Consider the following 22,323-nt stretch of genomic DNA (forward strand, 5'->3'; position numbering starts at 1 on the left):
TGTTAACGGACGGACGGACGGACATGGCTCAATCAAATTTTTTTTCGATACTGATGATTTTGATATATGGAAGTCTATATCTATCTCGATTCCTTTATACCTGTACAACCAACCGTTATCCAATCAAAGTTAATATACTCTGTGAGCTCTGCTCAACTGAGTATAAAAATGCCATCTTTAAATGGACAGAAGACTGCGAAAAATCTTTTAACTACTTAAAAAATTCATTAGTTAGTCCAAATATCCTACAATATACCGATTTTGATAGAGAGTTCTGTATTAAAACTGACGCAAGTGGTTATGCTTGCGGTGCTGTCCTAAGCCAAGAGTATGAAGGATAATAATTACCAATTGCCTATGCCTCAAGATCATTTACAAAAGGCGAAATAAATAAAGCCACGATCGAAAAAAATTGGCGGCCATACATTGGGCCATTATATATTTTAGACCATATGTTTATGGCAGAAGGTTCACAGTGAAAACAGATCATCGACCCACCCTTAACATATTTATTTTCAATGAAAAACCGTTCACCAAAATTAACTAGAATCAGGTTGGATTTGGAAGAGTATGACTTTGGGGTGGAGAACATAGCTGGAAAAGAAAATTATGTGGCAGACGCTCCTGCACGAATAGATATCAATGATTTGAAAGAAATGTCAGTACAGGCATGTAAAATAATGAAAGTTACGACAAGATCGGAAAATAAACAGAATTCCAGTATTAACAGTAATAAAAATGAAGAGAACAAAATTCACAAAGAGAACCCTATAGTATATGAAGCGCTTAATAAATGTGAAGTAAAAAGACTATTTCAGCTCGTTTTCGATCCTCCGAAATTATATTTCAAAAAACGAAAGAAAATAAATAAATGCTGTTGTCCTTAGGAGACAAATTGTTTAAGTATACTCGAGTAAACACGTTTAAAGAGATTGGTACCAACGTTCTCAGAAATTTAAGTATTGCATTAACTCCGAAGGTTGTGCATATGACGGAAAATGATAAAATTAAAAAGATTCTTCAAAAATATCACGATTATCCTGTTAATGGTGGCCACCCAGGAATTAATCGAACAACTAATAAAATTAGACAAAAATATTACTGGAAAAATATGAAAAATGATATAAGGAAATATATAAAGAAATGCGTAAATTGTAATAAAAATAAAATTAATAAAAAGTTAAAAGAACCAATGATTTTGACTGAAACACCACCGAAGGCGTTCGAAATACTACGAATAGATACAATTGGACCATTGGACCGAGATCATAAAATGGAAATGAATACGTTGTTACTCTGATATGTGATTTGATTAAATACCTAGGTGCAACTTCTATACAGAGCAAACATGCAAAAACAGTAGCCAGAGCCATATTCGAAAATTCCATATTAATTTACGGAAGTATGAGAACCATAATAACTGATATGGGATCTGAGTATAAAAATAGCTTGCTTGAGGAACTATGTAAGCCTCTCAATATTAAGCACAAAACATCTACGCCGCATCACCACCAAACTTTAGGCAATGTTGAACGTAGCCATAGAACTTTCAATGAATATATGCGTTCTTACATATCCATTAACAAAGACGATTGGGATGAGTATCTTAAATCTTTTGCATATTGTTACAATACACTATTCACTATAAGGAAATAAATAAAGGAGATTCAGTGTTAGTTAAAATTGAAGCAGGCCATAAGTTAGATAGCAGATATATAGGGCCCTATAAGGAAGAAAATATTGATAAAAATAATAATTTTACACTAATACCCTATAAGGTAGAAAGCATAGATAGAAAAAATAATAATTACGCTTTAAGAAATGAAAAGAAGAAAATTATAATACACAAAAGTAGACTTAAATTACTTAAATAAATACATTTTATCTCGACTTAAATGTTCACTTTACTCACTCATAAATTTTTACTTAATATGTACAAACAAACATATAAATCAAGAAAATTATTGTAAACAAAATAGGCACAAATCATTAAAAATAAAATCATTTAATTTTTTACTATCATAAACATAACCCTATGCTTAAGCAAAATGTTCAAAAGAAATGTGAAAACTTGAGCTGGCGGATTCCAGACTAGTTTCTCTCGATGGAGGATAGGAAGGAAAGGCAGTGATTAATATTAAAATTTCAATAGACTTTATTTCATAAAATACGCAGTGGAAATTAACAGAGAGAGAGTTTTAAGGAGCAAGCATGCAATTGCTACAATGTTACCTTTAATATATTCAGGAACTCTACTTTCTGGCGGTGTGACGTTTGATGTGGCTTAAACTTGCGGCTTCAAGACGTTCGAGCGTACGTAAACTGCTGCGGTTTTAATCCAAGTGACCGAGTTCCATTCCACGCGTTCCGTTTACCCCCAAAGATAACAGGCCTTTGGCGGGGTAACTTAACGAAACGTAAATTTTGCTTTTAGTATGTGTGCTAACGGCCGTAATAAATAAGCGGTTCTTTATTAAATTGCATTAGGGTGACCGGCCCTTAACTTTTCATTTGGGGTTAGCCTGCTGGCCTAAACATGCCGGCCCCCTTGCGGTACGCAACCTCGCCTTACCCTGCTGCTGGAGTAGACAATATCTAGAGGGAGAAAAATGAGAGATTTGTGGATGGACACACCGTACGCATGAGTTCAAAAGTATAAAATATTATTTATTACAAAATTCATAAATTAACTTCAAATTCAAAATTAATTCCTTTTTTTTTGATATTTATGTATATCTGCGACATTTTAGGCGCGGGATACTTCGGAGAGCACAAATACGAAGATTGTGCTTCGCGCCAAGAGTGGACCGAATGACGCTGGCAGCACTTGGTTGAGCATGATGTCGGCATATACGTCTTTGGATCGGCAAGACAGATGTGTGTATACATAGCCGCGATGGCTGGATCCAGGCTGTGACTAGGCGCCACTCGGTGGAAATATGGTGTGACGACGGCATGGGTCGCAATGCGTTTGTTATCGCCATGCTTCCCCCGCAGACACACCACACAGCCTGTCTGGCTACCCACTCGAGTTTCGTCCAGCCGCAGATCCCGGACCAAATCGGCGGATATGACAGTGGCTGGCGAACAGACGTCGATCAATGCTCGCACCAGGTGTAGTCGCCCTCCAGCTTCTATTTTGACGATAGCGGTCGGCGAAATCGAGATCATGGGCCGCAGTACCGGTCCAGCGACGAGGTTCAGCCCTGTACGTCCACTGCGGAACGTTAGCGGCGTCCTTAGCTGGGGAGTGGCAATGACTCCTCGAGAATCGGCGGCGGTCGACGTAGAGCAAGGCAGGCTAGTCGTGATGGCTTCGTGACTGCGATTTGTGTTGTTGTTGGCCAGCTGGGGGCGTTGTCGTTGTCGGCGACGACGGTGAGGGGTTCTGTTCGACTGTTGGCGCTCATGTTGTAGCAGGGGTCCGAAGATCCGTGGTTCCAATCCCCCTGATAGTCGGAAGGGCAGTGGTTCCGATACGTAACATGCATCCACGAATATTGCAAAATTTCATTGAGGTTAGCTCACGTGTAAAATATTAGATTTTCTTTCTACATTTCATATTTTTGGTATCTGGTGGTCTATTACTTGGTATAGGCCTCTATGCCCTCATGGCCAAATGAGAAGCAACAGAATGGGTGCGTTTGTAAGCATTTCACGACGTTATACTCAATATATCATTGGTAGTAATGCTTATGGGAGTTTTAATATCTGTAGTTAGCTTTGCTAGATGTTTGGTTTATTCCGTGAAAATACTTTTTGTTGAAAGTGTAGACTGTGTGCTTATTGATGTTCCTTCTGCCTGAACTAGCTGTAGCCATAATGGGATTTATATTTCCCCATACTATGAATTCTTAGAAGATAAACTTACTGACAAAATTATCCATTCGTATCGTGATGACCCAGATATGCAAACTCATCGATTTTGCACAACTTGAATTTAAATGTTGTGGACTCAGCAATTGTGGTTATCAAGATTCGAGTAAGAATGAATGTTTTGATCTTCATCACCATCCGTGGAGCATTATGGTGTCCCTTACCGTTGCTGTATTAGTGCTACTGGCATTAGGTCTGGCTTAGTCAATATAATGTGCGGCTATGACGTTCAGGAGCATTCAGCAGCTGCTGCAATAAACGCAGCATTTGCATAGAGATAGTACTAGTTTGGATGACGTGGAAGAATATTTAGAGCGTAGACATGCTGAGAATTCATCTGCTGCAAGTTGTGTGACGACTGCTAAAAAAAAACAACACGCATCGTAAATATGCCAGATTTATTATTGCTATCTGTTTCGCAATCTAACGCGGATGTACATCGATGCGTCGGCCGAGTTTTGAATGCACTCATCACAGCTGTGGGTCCGGAGTTGCAATGCAACAACGGTGCATTTGGGTCAATGCGTTTAGAAGGTTTGCGTACACTGCAAGAAATAATCGATCGGTTTGCAAACATACCAGAGCCGGAGTTTCCAGGACATTTACTACTCGAACAATTTCAAGCGCAGGTTGGTGCCGCTTTACGTCCAGCTTTCTCACCGGACACCCCTTCACCTGTAACAGCGGCCGCTTGTGAAGAATGTTCCGCCTGGATTGGCTCTGGTGTAGCACGCGATTTGAACGGCCTACGACGCGTACATCAGCTACTCGTATCATAACTTGATAAATGACATACAAAAACGAATAGTACACAATTATACCATGAATCTAAACCGCATTATTGATCATCATGGCCACTAATATTATATGCGGCCTCATTATGGTTGAAAGATGAAGGTTTGGCCGCATATGTAAACACTAGTTCAACTGTTGCGGAAGGTGGCAGTGCTAGCGCTTATGAAGCTAACAACAACATTTCACATGGTTCACTATCAGCTAATCCTTTTCATATGATATTCGATATTTGTATGCAAGCGTTGTGTACTTCGGAAAACACAAAAACTGTCAATGTCGCTATTTACAATTTTCGATTCCGATTGGGCGCGCAAGCAACTGATTAAAAACAAAACAGTAACTATTGGATTATGTAATGTTTTAAATCGACAAATAAAAACGCGTGATGAACTGCTGGTACGGTTACTTTGTATGGAAATATTGCAGCAACCAATTTACGCCGCCAAACAGGATTTACAATTAAGGCATGAACAATATCGCATTGAACATAAAAACTCGGACAACACCAATAATGCGCATTTACACAAGGAAATCGAAAATTTGTGTGAAGGTGGTGAGAGTGGCGAGATTGTGCCCGGTATGTCACATGTCTATGCCGTTTTATAATATACCAATACCATTTAAACAAGAATTAGCTGCCAAAAATAGCACATCAGAATCATTCCTTTCTATATTGGCATGTTAGTTGTTAGCGGTTTACAATGTGTCGAAGATCTTACAACGTTGTGTTAACCAAAATGTGCACTCACTATTTTACCAACAATAGTTTTTTATGACTACATCAATAATGCGTGAAATTGTTAATAAATCATCCATTGATACAACAATACTTGCAAATACGGGCTCAGCACAGGCAGCATTGCATACGCTCAAATCGGCGTTCACCGATTGTTGGGCCAAACATGTTGAAGTTTCCGCCGAATGGTTGGAATTATTGCACAGTGCATGGGCTACCATAATCGATATGACAAAAACTGCAGGTGATGACGAGGAGCGTAAAGTGGACGAGGTTACAATGTTATTAGCTATTGCTGTTTTTATATTACATACACCTGCTTCGGTGGTATCCACACCGTCTCTACAATATCCATGTATAAATCATTTCCGTCAGTGTTTGCAATCTGTGCATTTATCGGTGAAATTAAAATGCATACAAACTACGCGTTCAATTTTTGCTAAGGCCGATCTTAAAATATCCACACCCTATATACACGCGCTTGCACCACACATTAGTGAGGGTTTATATGCAGATGCGGCAAAGACTCCACGCACCGATATGGAATTGCAAATAACACTTGAAAGCATCTTAACTGTGGAGACGTTAATCGAATTGGCGGAACCACAAAATCGCATACAAATGTTAACATTACTGGCTCCTGTTCCCATCAATTATCTGACTGAGCCAACAAAATTACGAACATCATCCAAATATCAACGACAATTACATGAACAATCTCTGCAATGGTTAATGAAATCGGTCCGAAGTATCCACAAGAGTTCAAAACATTGATGGGTCAAACATTGGAATTGCGTCAAAACCTCGAAACGGCCATACGCAATCAACAACAGTAGATTAATATAGCCAATAAAGCAATTGAGCTGCAGGCACGCGGTGGCATGCTGTAAAAAAACGACGATCAAATTGAAAACGGATTTTGGTAACTTAAAATAGAAATTTAAAAATGCGTCGAAAAATTAGATAAGAAATTTTGAAAATTTTTGCTTAAAGTAATCTCGGAAAATTAGTAAAACACGTGCATCTTCCAGTTTTAGGGGTATTCGCTTTGTCTTGTTTGGACGGATTGTATGGATTGTTTATATCCAACGACAAAACTTGCAAGTCTACGAGCGCACCCCTTTTGCGAAGCTATGGCATGCATCAGCAAAAGCGTAAAAATATTGGCACATAAAATAACAAAATATGAAAAACAATTGTTCAATGTTCACCCTTATCGTAATAACGTCGTAGCAAGTGTGTTTGTGTGCACACCGTCGCCTGTTGTTAATTTATTCCACATGCAGCAGCAACACAAATTATAGACGAATGAAGGTTTTGTCCTTTTCTTCTTCTGCGAGCAGAGATCTACTCGATTTCTAGACGCACTACAGCTGCTGTTGTCACCTAATGTTGAATTTAATTCTGACAGACAAAAATCCGTTGTTCTCAAGCTACTTATATTTTGGTCGTGGGTGTTGGCAAGAATGGAACTGGTCTTCCCCAGGGGAGGTGAGTCCGCAGCTTTATTGGTATTATCATGCATACCAATGATACATTTTTTTTTTTTTTCAGAAGATAGAATCTACCAACCTTTCGTAGACTTGCAGGAGATAGTGGGGACAATGTAAAAATAAGTATACATATATCTCAACGTAGCTAAATGGAGAAGGGCTGATAAAACAAGCGGTTGGCGGTTATAATTCGTTCAGCGCGGCTAAATGATACATTCGCACAGTCGGTGAGTTACGCAAAGCGAAACCAAATCCTAATGAAACATTTAGATAATTAATTTTGTGAATGTTGATACGTTTGTAATAAACCCACTACCACCGCTGGTTAATATTTCCAAAAGTTGCTTATTAGTTCTTATTCTAAATCGGTATTCAGACCAGTTAGAAGGGATGTCCATTCATTAAGTGCTACGAACTTATAATTGTTAGCTGAATTCAGCCAGCATACCCCTCTAAACAAATGCATAGTTCAGTACATCGATATTTGCGTAAAATTATGCATTCATCCAGCAAATTAATAGTTTGTTATGCGGATGTATGCATAACTATTTAATAAGTTGGCGTGTTTCTAGGCATACAAGGAGTTTTATTTTTGTAAGAAGTTCGCCCTTTTAATAACACTTTGAGAATAAAGCCGAATTAACAATAGCAAATTGATAATTTTAAAAACAAACCTCAGGTTTTCCCACGTATTACAGGAAGACAAACATTTTGTTAGTCTTAATTCACTATCAAGGTTATCTTAACGCTACAAGGCGCTTACTTCGCCTTCTTCTGGAAAGTTTAGTTCGAAAATTACGATAATTGAGACCACGAATATTACTCGGATATTCTGGTGATGATGTGGATAAATTCCTTTGGGGTGTATTGGTTATTGGGTGAAATTCCACCAGATTGATAAGTTGCCTATGTTCACGATGTGGAATCATTGTTTTGGTCTTTCGTGAAAGGGCATACTATCGGCAAAATTCTTAACTGGATGCAGCAGATTCTTCTGCCTCATCGCGATGGTGTGGTAAAATGATGAGTTTCACCAAGGGTCGGGTTATCTGGCCTTTCATCGTCTTGATATCGACCACTCTGACGCGATCGTCAGGTCCTGGATGTAATTTGACCACCCGTCCGAGTCTCCATTCGTTTGGAGACAAATTGTCCTCCTTGATTACGACCAAGTCCCCGATTTTTAAGTTCGTTTTGGGAAATCTCTATTTGTTTCTTTTCTGCAGTTCAGATAGGTATTCCGATTTCCACCTCTTGCAGAAGTAGTGATGTAGGGATTTTAACTTTTGCCATTGATTTATGATTGAGGCAGAGTTTGCGCTGGCGTCAAGTTCTGGTGGAGATAAGAGATGTCCTCCTACCAGAAAGTGACCTGGGGTTAGTGGCTCCAGGTCTGATGCATTGTTTGACGCAGGGCTCATTGGTCGGGAGTTGAGGCAGGCTTCGATCCTGCGTAGCAAAGTCGCAAACTCCTCAAAGGTGAATTTGCAACTTGAAGCGATTTTTGTGAAGTGGCTTTTAAAACTTTTCACTCCCGCCTCCCACAGTCCCCCCATGTGAGGAGCTGATGCGGAAATGAAGTGCCACGATAAGGATTGATGGGAGTACTTGGATAGGGTGTTATCGGGGGGATTTTGTAGGAATTCCCTCATTTCCGCTTCAAGTGCTCTAGAAGCCCCGACAAAATTCATGCCATTGTCGAAAAACATCTTACTAGGGCAGCCTCTTCGCGAAACGAACCTCGCAAATGCTGCTAAAAATGATTGAGTGCTGAGGTCGGAGGTGGGTTCCAGGTGAATCGCTTTCGTTGCAAGGCAAACGAACAAGCATATCTTCGGAAACTCCAAGGCGTCCGCCTGCCCTCATGACCCCCTTTTCATCTAATAATGGGTTCAGCGGTAGTACCTCGCTCTTTGCTCCTATAAGTTCTTTAGATTTCAAAGCTGAATACTCCTCCCCATAGTGCCTCTTTTGATAGATAACAGTCAGACGTTGGGTCGTTGCTTTTATTTCGCTCGACGAAATTGAGCAAGACTTCGACTGAAATGAGGCTCTTATTTTTGGGGTAGTTCTTTGAAAGAATCTCCAGACGTAGGATAGTACTTTCAAAGCTCTCGGGAGGTCAGAAAATCTTGTGAGGATATCAGAGTCTGTATCTACTATTGATGAGTGTACCTGGACCCGCTTTTCTTCTGACGTGGTGCTATATTCTGTCTCTTGGGTAGGCCAATTTGAGCTATCTTCATGAAGCCAAGAAGGGCCCTCCCACCACAGGGCTTTGTTGATAAGATCTTCAGCGGGTATACCTCTACTTGCGAGATCTGCCGGGTTCGATGCCGAGTCGACATGAAGCCAGTTTTCTTTCCCTACTTTGTCAATTATTTTTGTCACCCTATGGGCAACGAAAGTGGACCAAGAGCATGAGGGTTTGCGAATCCATGCAAGGACGATTGTCGAATCCGTCCATAGATAGATTGTAGGGTTGTTAAAACTAAGATTTTTTGCGACTGACTGTACTATTTCTGCTAGCAGAACCGCACCACATAGTTCAAGGCGGGGTAGATATATAGTCTTCACCGGGGCTACACGGGTTTTTGCGAAGAGCAGATTTACGAACACGTGATTATCAACTTGTACCCTCAGGTATATTGCGTCTGCGTATGCTTTCTCGGAAGCGTCGCAAAAGCCATAGAGTTCGCTGCTCGCTACCGGGAAAACTGTACCCAACGGGGTATACGAATGCTTTCAATATGTCTGTAGCTTTCTAAAAAATCATGCCATCTATCTAATATCGCGGGAGATACGGCTTCGTCCCAGCCCGTGCCGTCCAGCCAAATACCTTGCATTATGATTTTAGAGGTAATAATGAATGGTCCTAGTCAACCTAGCGGATCAAATAATTTTGCTATAGCAGACAATATTGTTCTCTTTGTGAACACGACTTGTTTGTCTATGGGTTTCGTAGAAAAATAGAAATAATCAGAGTGGGCATTCCACCCGATCCCTAACGCTATAACCATGCTAGCATCTTCAAAATTTAAAAAGTTTTCATTTAAAAAATGCGATCTTGGAATACCTTCCAGTAGTTGGTCGCAAATTGGAAGTCCACTTCCTGAGGGAGAAGCCGGCTGATTGTAATGCCGCTTGGATCTCGTCCCTTGCCTTCGTGGCGGTGGCAATAGTGTGTCCGCCCGCTAAAACGTCGTCGACATACATAAACTGTCGTAGGATGTCCGCTGCGATGGGATGGGTTTCCTCTACGTCCTCTGCTAATTGGAGAAGAGTCCTTATGGCTAGATAGGACGCGCAGTTCACTCCGAAGGTCACGGTCTTCAATTCGTATAGGCTGATGGGTTCGCTGGTGGATGACCTGAAGACGATGCGTTGATACCTGGTGTCCCTGGGCTCTAGCAATATCTGCCGGTACATCTTTTCGATGTCACTGTTGAAGACGTATCGGAACAATCTCCAACGGAGTATGAGAATTGTTAGATCACTCTGAAGGACTGGGCCTGAATGAAGGACATCATTTAAACTGATTCCATTAGCAGTGGGACAGGAGTCGTTAAAAACAACTCTCACTTTAGTGGTGGTGCTTTCTTCCTTAATTACTGCGTGATGGGGTAAAAAATAGGTGTCGCATGTATCTGCCGCAACTTGCTCTTCTACTCGTGCCATATGAGCTAACGTTTCATATTCTGATACGACTCGGTTATATTCCGTCTGCAATTCGGGATTTTTCGCTAACTGGGTTTCATTTCTGAAAAATTGTGAGCACGCGCTCTTAAGCGACGATCCTAATGAGATACCCTTTTTAAAATCCTGTTTAAAAGGCAAAGATACGATATATTTGCCCTCCTCATTTCTTCTGGTGGTTTTTTGATACAACTCCTCGCAGTAATTTTCGTCTTTGGTATAAATATGGTTTTTGGGAATATCTTCCAGCTCCCAAAAAGACGCTATTTGTTTGTCCAACGATACCTCATTAAAAAATGACACACACCTGCCGGCTGGGCTGGCCGTTTCCGTTTGACCCGTTAATATCCAGCCAAATACTGTTTCCTGCGCAAGGAGGGTGCCTAAAACATTTTTTCGTATACCGCCTAGCATTAGCTGTGCATAAATATCCCCACCCAGAATAAGATCTACTTGTTCATTTACAAAGAACCTCCGATCTGCTAGCACCAAGTCCGGGAAAACTTGGCGTGTCATGGGGTCAATTTGACAAGTTGGCAGATTGCAAGTGAGCTGGGCTAAAACCAATGCTGTAGTGTGTATGCGTGCATTCGGGTTTATTGATGACCGCAACTGAATGAAGCATGCCTCTTTCACTTGGGCTGACACCGTGTTGTTTTTCCCTGACACTTGTGCATTTAGCTTCCGACCGGGCAGATTTTTTCTTCTTTTAAGTCGCTCCGAAATGAACGAGCACTCTGATCCGGAGACTATTAGGGCGCGAGCCGTAAAGTTTTCGTTGCTATAAAAGATATTGACTTGCGCAGTACCTAATAGAACCCCCTTGCTTGTATTCGCGAAACAGGAATTGAAGTTGGTTGGTTGATTTGCCGTGGCAAACTGACATTGGGCCTGAGCCTGTGCCGAAGTAGATGGTCTTTGATCTAACTGTGTTTGTTGGGTTGTGTTAGGTCTTGTACTCGTGCCCGCATTTTGTTGAATATGCAGGAGTGTATGATGCCTTAGGTGGCAAATGCTACAATTAAAGGAGCACGTACATTTGGATACTGTGTGTTTCGCTGAGAGGCAATTCAGACACCCCCTACTGTCTTTTATAAACGCCACTCTGTCTACGACAGAGAGCCGTTGGAAGCTTTGGCATTGTGACAGCTTGTGGTTATTTTTCTTACAGCATCTTCAAGTGTTTCTAGCTACATTTGCTTGGTAGGCGCCTACTTTCTTTTGAGACGAATCATTATTATGTTTGGGTGGTGGTTGTTTGGGAGCTTTGGTACTTTTGCTACCTGTTAATCCCGAGACTATTTCCAAGGTCTGGAACCTATTTGATAAAAATTTATCCATATCTTCCCATTTCGATATTTCAGTTTTATTCTCTATGGTCTGTTCCCATAAAGCTAGCGTACTTTCGGGTAGTTTGGTGGAGCATAGATATGTGAATATCGCATCCCAATTGCCTATCTCAATTTGTGAGCTTTTAGAGCTGAGATGCAGTTATTTATTTCCCGCTGAAGTGTTTTAATCGCGGTGCCACACTCGCTTTCTACGCTTTCAAGATTGAATAATATTTTTAATTGGGTATTGACGAGAATTCGTTTAATCTCATATCTTTCCCCTAAATTCTTCCACGCTGTGTCAAACCCATCGTTTGTGAGTGGGCATTTTTTAACTATATCCCTTGCCTCACCCTGCGTTTTTTGGTTGGGTGAAATAACTTCTCAACTGGGGTGAGGCGCTTATTCCGTATGTATATTGCCCTGAACATGTCACGGAACGTTGGTCAGGAGAGGTAGTCACCTTTGAATACATCCGTATCGCACGGAGGTAGTCGCATGTTGTGTTCTGGGTCAGGAGTATCTTATCCCTCCTTATCGCGTTTATTTAGTTTTGCTATTAATTCAGCCATGGTTGAACTGCCGCGTACATATACGGAATACGTCGCCTGGTATTTCAGTTTGGCCTGGGCTAACACCTTTTTCTCTGCCGGTTCAGAGTACAAGAGATCCTCATAACCTAGCTTTGCCTTTATCCAATTATTCTTTAATTCTTCTTGGTGAATGGCTAGAGTATATTTTGTGTGTTCAGCTTGAGGTCTGTTGTTGAACTCATCCTCCAACTATGCCACCTCATCAGCTGCTTTAATGAATTTCTCCATATCGTTTGATATTTAACAGAGAATAGATATTATGCAGGGACTAATTAGCAAATTCGAGTTTGATGCTCAGAAGCAAAGGGAGGGGTTTCAATAACCTAACACCACCACTCAAAAAAATTTTCACGCAAAAGAAAAATTTTGGAATCACCTCTTTATGATCTTTTAAAATTTATTATAACCAAATATATATATATGTGTATGCAATAAAGTGTTATTTTCAGCTTTTCACCACTGAATACCAGAATTTATGAAAAATAATTATATACGCGTGTGTGATATAAGTATAATAAATATGTGATATAAAGATACAGTGGACAAAAAATCGAATATAAATATGAGGATTAAACGACCCAATTTATATTGATTTTAAAGAAAAAGAAGATAATGTATTTAAAAGAAAAACCAGTGAGCCTGTATGTGTGACCGGTGTGCAATATAATATGTGAGGTTATGTCTCCTCCGCTAAAATGAATATTGCTGGTGCTAAGTGTCCAAAGAAAAATTTGCTTGCCACAATTAACTCGTGTAGCTAGAGCCAATAAATGGTCTTTTGCAATATGAGTCTTTGTGTTTGCGCGTTTAAATTTTTAACAAGCAGAAAGCACTGTGTTGGCGAGTTTTTCAATATTCTGCTAACGAGCAACGTGGTGTCATAGAAGTTTGGACAAGCACCTTTTTGTCATAAATAAGCTCAGAATTTGTTTAATGATTTATAAACGCGATGGTTTCAAGAACCGAAAGTGCAGTGCAGTGGAACGTTTTAAGGAAAGTTACTAAGATTTTAGGCCACTGACTGCTAACCTTAGGCTGTGGCCAATACCTCTTACCACGGGTGGGGGAGAGTATTGGAAAGGCAAAAGGCTTTGTAATAGCACCGTTTATTTATTAATTTTTAATCACCGCAAGTGATTTATATTAAAAAAAAAAAAAATTTTTTTTCACTTTTTTCTTGTGTCACTTTTTTGCAATTCTTTATCACCGCATGTGATTTATATGAAAAAAAATCGTCCCGATCAGACAAATCTCTCGATCTAACCGCTGCTAGCCTCTCAAAATGAACCACCCTTCTCTTTCGTGGTTTCCCTATGGTTTTTTTGCGGTAGATGCTTCCTCTGATCCTCTTCACAACTTTGTACGGGCCTTCCCAACTGCACCAAAATTTGGATGGAACACTTTTCCGCCGGTGAGGGTTGTATAGCAATACCAAATCTCCCTCTCGGAAACCTTCCGAATTATTGTTCTTGGCGTACCTGTGTTTCATCCTACTATTCATTACCCTGGTTCGTTTCCTCACACTATGTTGTTTGGCCAATGAACTACTTCGTAGAGCTTGCGCTTGACGGATTGCCCTCGCATAGTCAGTACCCTTCCGACGTTTCACAAGAGTAGAGCGCCCTGGCTTGAAACCACTCTTGCATTCTTTCTGGGAAATTCTTTCCTTCGTTTTAGTGCCCATATTTGGGTTTGTCAATGCCAGTGGTTTTCTCGCAGGTACCTTTGATATTGATTTATTTGGCCCATTCGTTCCATCAACATTTGCCTGATCTACTGCCTTTGACCTTGGTGGTCTTTGTAGAATCTCCTCCACCAGCACTCCACTCCACTCCTTTCTCCAAACTGAAGTTAAGTGGTACATCCTTGTTCCTATTGCACATAATCCTTCTTTGCATGTCGATCCTGATGCCATGGTCAACTAAGAAGTCCACTCCAGAAATGACTTCATCAACGATCTCCGCCACAACGAGTTTGTGTAGAAACGTGACCTTTCCAATTAACACTTCACATACCGCTTCTCCCTGGACTTGATTATACTCGCCGGTAACCGTACGCAATCTTGCTCCAGGCAATGGCTTTACTTTCCTGTTGACCAAATCAGATCGGATTAAGGAATGAGATGCGCCCGTATATACAGTCAGTATACGTTCTTTGCCATGGAAATTTACTCTGACTTAAGACTGCTCGATTTCCTTCCGATTTGCGATACAGATATCACAGGACGTTCAACAGCTGGAGCTTGCTCTCGATCTTTACATCTGACTCGCTCTTGCTCATCTCCTCCAGCTTTGTTCTTAAGACCGCCCATGCTGTCGAAACCACTAGGATCAAGATCGCAATGACGTGCAATGTGACCTGGTTCTGGACTCCGCGGTTACGATACTTTCAGTGCTTCCAATATTGTGTTCACCCAGTCTGACCTTTCTACCTCCACACGGCGTGCTTTGAAAGCTGGCTTACACAGAAGCGATGCTGTTTCCTGAATCAGAGCATGTGATACCGTTTCTGTGAATGTAGGTTTTGGGTTTGCGTATATCGCTCGCTTTTTTTTTTTTATATCGCTCGCTTCGTTTCGATATCAGGTATTCCATTAATAAAGCTCTGGATTTTTACCCTTTCGGTGCATTCCACGGGTGCGTCCGCATTCGCTAAATGTGCCAGCCTTTCAGCATCCGATGCAAACTCTTGCAAGTTTCACCAGGTCTCTGGGAGCTGTTCAGTAACTCCATTTGGTATATCTGTCTCCTATGCTACATCAAAGTTTAGTAGTTGTTACGCTCTCCCTGGGAAATCGTCTGTAGGATTTCAGCAGCAGATCCTTTCAATGCCACGAATAGTGCAGCAACTTTTGTTACGTGGCTGACTGTTTGGATGGCGAGGAACGGCGGCAAGCAAGTATGCTTGCGGGCCCAGGCTAGCTCGTTGTCTTGGGCGGGGCATTTCACCACCGTCCTCACCCACAGCCACATGAACAAAAGGGGTTCATACCTGCATGTGTTGTAAAAGAGAGGAAAGCTGAAAAAGATGGAAATATACGTGAGGGGCAAAGTTAAGAAGGGGAAAATGATGAAGGCCTGTCCTGTCAGGTGGAGTCTTCCCTCCCTCTGCAGTGCAACTTGCACCGCACCGTGGGCACTGTGCTGACTCCTGTCTACTTACAGTGCCCCCAAACCTGACATAAGTTCGTCCGTCCATCAAGAAGTAATTTCCCTGTGTTCACCTTCACTTACCCTTATCGCGCGGAAGCGCAGCACCTACACCAAATATTGTCAACCTAGCCCTGCATAATGAATATATTCAAATTTCATCCAAACATACTTACAATTTTATTCATAAATTCATAAATTTCCTTAGTCTCTAAAAGAAAACTATTAGTTTAACCGATAGAGAAAATTCTTATATAAGGCTTTAATTAACTTTCAACTAATAAAGCTGGCGCTTGGTTCTTAGACTACCCAAATGCCAATGCATTATTATACAATTCAATCAGTGAACCAGAAACTCTAACTTCAAATAAATTCAAACTAAGCTAGACTTTTTCCCACCCTCCGTAATGCACTCTCATTAACCTATTTCTTAACAAGTAAAATTCCAATTCCAAAGGGTACAGAAAAAAAATAACAAAATAAAAAAAATTTCACTATAGAAGTTCAAACTTCTGCCTTTTGTTTCTGACCCCCCTAATATCTTAATACTTACAGCCAGTGAACTCAAATCCTAAAGATACAATTCCGAATTCATAAACGCGTAAATAATATAAGCTAAAAAAAAGGAAATGAAAAAAAAAACAAAATCCTTATCCCTGACCTACCGTAAATGGACAAATACAAGTCGGTAAAAAAAAAGAACTAAAAGCAACTGAGTTTGCAAGCAGATAAGTAAAATATGTATGTTTGTATAATTGTCGTAATTATGTATGAACATATATTCAAACTTATTTTTTTTCTTTCTTTCCTGATCTTCTGTTTTCTCAAGATCAGTGAATCGATCTCAATACATGTTCATACATATGTACGCTGATATAAACATAAATACCAAATTCTTTAATTGCACTCACCGGTCTCTCGTTCTCCAATGGTGCCGCTGCAGTTGAGTAGATACCTGTGCTAAAAGGGGAAAAAAAACTCAAACATACATTGGTCACTCAATTACTCAGCAAGATCACTCGATGGTGATCTTGGAGAATCGTTTAGTTCAGAGCTGGCCACACAAATACTCAAAAAATTGCATAAGCGTGTGTTAAAATTGAGTGACAACTCCCCACAGTGTGCTAAAATAAAATGTGGACTGTGAAGTTCGAAATTAAAAAGGGCTCTGGTTATTTGATTTGAAGCTAATCCTAAAAATATTTACTTATTTATTTAATAATTTGGGAAAAATTTAAACAACGTGACATCAGGACGGACAAGGCGACAGCTGTTTCGATTATACCTTGTAAATCTCTTCAAAGCCTTTTCTCCCGGGAGTGGGAGTCGAACTCGCACCCCTACGATAGTTGAAATGGTTGTAAACGCATTCAGCTACGTCATGCCTGTTGTGAAGTCTTTCCCAATTGCCTTCTTTTTGCATATTTTAATCTTTTACACATTGCATACTTCGTATGCAATTATGTGTTAAAGCTATGCCTGGTACGGCGGTTTTCAAAGAAACTTTGGTTTTGTTGCTGCTTTCGTTCTATTTATAGAACTACAACGAATTAACCAATTTTGTCTGTTTGTATGATTTTTAATAATCGGGGATTGCCCATATTGCTTTTTTTAAATGTATGAAAACATTTATTTGAAGCAATTTTTTAATTTTATAATTTATTTAATAATTTGGAAAAATTTAAACAACGTGATATCAGGACGGACAAGGCGACAGCTGTTTCGATTATACCTTGTAAATCTCTTCAAAGCCTTTTCTCCCGGGAGTGGGAGTCGAACTCGCACCCCTACGATAGTTGAAATGGTTGTAAACGCATTCAGCTACGTCATGCCTGTTGTGAAGTCTTTCCCAATTGCCTTCTTTTTGCATATTTTAATCTTTTACACATTGCATACTTCGTATGCAATTATGTGTTAAAGCTATGCTTGGTACGGCGGTTTTCAAAGAAACTTTGGTTTTGTTGCTGCTTTCGTTCTATTTATAGAACTACAACGAATTAACCAATTTTGTCTGTTTGTATGATTTTTAATAATCGGGGATTGCCCATATTGCTTTTTTTAAATGTATGAAAACATTTATTTGAAGCAATTTTTTAATTTTATAATTTATTTAATAATTTGGGAAAAATTTAAACAACGTGACATCAGGACGGACAAGGCGACAGCTGTTTCGATTATACGTTGTAAATCTCTTCAAAGCCTTTTCTCCCGGGAGTGGGAGTCGAACTCGCACCCCTACGATAGTTGAAATGGTTGTAAACGCATTCAGCTACGTCATGCCTGTTGTGAAGTCTTTCCCAATTGCCTTCTTTTTGCATATTTTAATCTTTTACACATTGCATACTTCGTATGCAATTATGTGTTAAAGCTATGCTTGGTACGGCGGTTTTCAAAGAAACTTTGGTTTTGTTACTGCTTTCGTTCTATTTATAGAACTACAACGAATTAACCAATTTTGTCTGTTTGTATGATTTTTAATAATCGGGGATTGCCCATATTGCTTTTTTTAAATGTATGAAAACATTTATTTGAAGCAATTTTTTAATTTTATAATTTATTTAATAATTTGGGAAAAATTTAAACAACGTGACATCAGGACGGACAAGGCGACAGCTGTTTCGATTATACCTTGTAAATCTCTTCAAAGTCTTTTCTCCCGGGAGTGGGAGTCGAACTCGTTTATAATAAATTATAAAATTAAAAAATTGCTTCAAATAAATGTTTTCATACATTTAAAAAAAGCAATATGGGCAATCCCCGATTATTAAAAATCATACAAACAGACAAAATTGGTTAATTCGTTGTAGTTCTATAAATAGAACGAAAGCAGCAACAAAACCAAAGTTTCTTTGAAAACCGCCGTACCAAGCATAGCTTTAACACATAATTGCATACGAAGTATGCAATGTGTAAAAGATTAAAATATGCAAAAAGAAGGCAATTGGGAAAGACTTCACAACAGGCATGACGTAGCTGAATGCGTTTACAACCATTTCAACTATCGTAGGGGTGCGAGTTCGACTCACACTCCCGGGAGAAAAGGCTTTGAAGAGATTTACAACGTATAATCGAAACAGCTGTCGCCTTGTCCGTCCTGATGTCACGTTGTTTAAATTTTTCCCAAATTATTAAATAAATTATAAAATTAAAAAATTGCTTCAAATAAATGTTTTCATACAATTAAAAAAAGCAATATGGGCAATCCCCGATTATTAAAAATCATACAAACAGACAAAATTGGTTAATTCGTTGTAGTTCTATAAATATAACGAAAGCAGCAACAAAACCAAAGTTTCTTTGAAAACCGCCGTACCAAGCATAGCTTTAACACATAATTGCATACGAAGTATGCAATGTGTAAAAGATTAAAATATGCAAAAAGAAGGCAATTGGGAAAGACTTCACAACAGGCATGACGTAGCTGAATGCGTTTACAACCATTTCAACTATCGTAGGGGTGCGAGTTCCACTCCCACTCCCGGGAGAAAAGGCTTTGAAGAGATTTACAAGGTATAATCGAAACAGCTGTCGCCTTGTCCGTCCTGATGTCACGTTGTTTAAATTTTTCCCAAATTATTAAATAAATTATAAAATTAAAAAATTGCTTCAAATAAATGTTTTCATACATTTAAAAAAAGCAATATGGGCAATCCCCGATTATTAAAAATCATACAAACAGACAAAATTGGTTAATTCGTTGTAGTTCTATAAATAGAACGAAAGCAGCAACAAAACCAAAGTTTCTTTGAAAACCGCCGTACCAAGCATAGCTTTAACACATAATTGCATACGAAGTATGCAATGTGTAAAAGATTAAAATATGCAGAAAGAAGGCAATTGGGAAAGACTTCACAACAGGCATGACGTAGCTGAATGCGTTTACAACCATTTCAACTATCGTAGGGGTGCGAGTTCGACTCCCACTCCCGGGAGAAAAGGCTTTGAAGAGATTTACAACGTATAATCGAAACAGCTGTCGCCTTGTCCGTCCTGATGTCACGTTGTTTAAATTTTTCCCAAATTATTAAATAAATTATAAAATTAAAAAATTGCTTCAAATAAATGTTTTCATACATTTAAAAAAAGCAATATGGGCAATCCCCGATTATTAAAAATCATACAAACAGACAAAATTGGTTAATTCGTTGTAGTTCTATAAATAGAACGAAAGCAGCAACAAAACCAAAGTTTCTTTGAAAACCGCCGTACCAAGCATAGCTTTAAGACATAATTGCATACGAAGTATGCAATGTGTAAAAGATTAAAATATGCAAAAAGAAGGCAATTGGGAAAGACTTCACAACAGGCATGACGTAGCTGAATGCGTTTACAACCATTTCAACTATCGTAGGGGTGCGAGTTCGACTCCCACTCCCGAGAGAAAAGGCTTTGAAGAGATTTACAAGATATAATCGAAACAGCTGTCGCCTTGTCCGTCCTGATGTCACGTTGTTTAAATGTTTCCCAAATTATTAAATAAATTATAAAATTAAAAAATTGCTTCAAATAAATGTTTTCATACATTTAAAAAAAGCAATATGGGCAATCCCCGATTATTAAAAATCATACAAACAGACAAAATTGGTTAATTCGTTGTAGTTCTATAAATAGAACGAAAGCAGCAACAAAACCAAAGTTTCTTTGAAAACCGCCGTACCAAGCATAGCTTTAACACATAATTGCATACGAAGTATGCAATGTGTAAAAGATTAAAATATGCAAAAAGAAGGCAATTGGGAAAGACTTCACAACAGGCATGACGTAGCTGAATGCGTTTACAACCATTTCAACTATCGTAGGGGTGCGAGTTCGACTCCCACTCCCGGGAGAAAAGGCTTTGAAGAGATTTACAAGGTATAATCGAAACAGCTGTCGCCTTGTCCGTCCTGATGTCACGTTGTTTAAATTTTTCCCAAATTATTAAATAAATTATAAAATTAAAAAATTGCTTCAAATAAATGTTTTCATACATTTAAAAAAAGCAATATGGGCAATCCCCGATTATTAAAAATCATACAAACAGACAAAATTGGTTAATTCGTTGTAGTTCTATAAATAGAACGAAAGCAGCAACAAAACCAAAGTTTCTTTGAAAACCGCCGTACCAAGCATAGCTTTAACACATAATTGCATACCAAGTATGCAATGTGTAAAAGATTAAAATATGCAAAAAGAAGGCAATTGGGAAAGACTTCACAACAGGCATGACGTAGCTGAATGCGTTTACAATCATTTCAACTATCGTAGGGGTGCGAGTTCGACTCCCACTCCCGGGAGAAAAGGCTTTGAAGAGATTTACAAGGTATAATCGAAACAGCTGTCGCCTTGTCCGTCCTGATGTCACGTTGTTTAAATATTTCCCAAATTATTAAATAAATTATAAAATTAAAAAATTGCTTCAAATAAATGTTTTCATACATTTAAAAAAAGCAATATGGGCAATCCCCGATTATTAAAAATCATACAAACAGACAAAATTGGTTAATTCGTTGTAGTTCTATAAATATAACGAAAGCAGCAACAAAACCAAAGTTTCTTTGAAAACCGCCGTACCAAGCATAGCTTTAACACATAATTGCATACGAAGTATGCAATGTGTAAAAGATTAAAATATGCAAAAAGAAGGCAATTGGGAAAGACTTCACAACAGGCATGACGTAGCTGAATGCGTTTACAACCATTTCAACTATCGTAGGGGTGCGAGTTCGACTCCCACTCCCGGGAGAAAAGGCTTTGAAGAGATTTACAACGTATAATCGAAACAGCTGTCGCCTTGTCCGTCCTGATGTCACGTTGTTTAAATTTTTCCCAAATTATTAAATAAATTTTAAAATTAAAAAATTGCTTCAAATAAATGTTTTCATACATTTAAAAAAAAAACAATATGGGCAATCCCCGATTATTAAAAATCATACAAACAGACAAAATTGGTTAATTCGTTGTAGTTCTATAAATAGAACGAAAGCAGCAACAAAACCAAAGTTTCTTTGAAAACCGCCGTACCAAGCATAGCTTTAACACATAATTGCATACGAAGTATGCAATGTGTAAAAGATTAAAATATGCAAAAAGAAGGCAATTGGGAAAGACTTCACAACAGGCATGACGTAGCTGAATGCGTTTACAACCATTTCAACTATCGTAGGGGTGCGAGTTCGACTCCCACTCCCGGGAGAAAAGGCTTTGAAGAGATTTACAACGTATAATCGAAACAGCTGTCGCCTTGTCCGTCCTGATGTCACGTTGTTTAAATTTTTCCCAAATTATTAAATAAATTATAAAATTAAAAAATTGCTTCAAATAAATGTTTTCATACATTTAAAAAAAAGCAATATGGGCAATCCCCGATTATTAAAAATCATCCAAACAGACAAAATTGGTTAATTCGTTGTAGTTCTATAAATAGAACGAAAGCTGCAACAAAACCAAAGTTTCTTTGAAAACCGCCGTACCAAGCATAGCTTTAACACATAATTGCATACGAAGTATGCAATGCGTAAAAGATTAAAATATGCAAAAAGAAGGCAATTGGGAAAGACTTCACAACAGGCATGACGTAGCTGAATGCGTTTACAACCATTTCAACTATCGTAGGGGTGCGAGTTCGACTCCCACTCCGGGGAGAAAAGGCTTTGAAGAGATTTACAAGGTATA

The 22,323-nt window shown here is 39.1% G+C and overlaps 1 protein-coding gene and 1 pseudogene across 1 annotated transcript in view; one reads left to right on the forward strand and one right to left on the reverse strand.

Moving 5' to 3' along the window:
* Positions 1 to 22,323, reverse strand: part of LOC137235482 (calcium-dependent secretion activator-like) — a 3,515,579-nt gene that overhangs the window by 3,370,308 nt on the left and 122,948 nt on the right. The gene's annotated exons all lie outside the window — the stretch shown is intronic.
* LOC137235172 (tetraspanin-33-like) lies at positions 3,486 to 4,151 on the forward strand (annotated as a pseudogene).

This window comes from Eurosta solidaginis, chromosome X (genome assembly GCF_040869045.1).
Source record: "Eurosta solidaginis isolate ZX-2024a chromosome X, ASM4086904v1, whole genome shotgun sequence".
In the NCBI taxonomy this organism is placed as follows: Eukaryota; Metazoa; Arthropoda; class Insecta; order Diptera; family Tephritidae; genus Eurosta; species Eurosta solidaginis.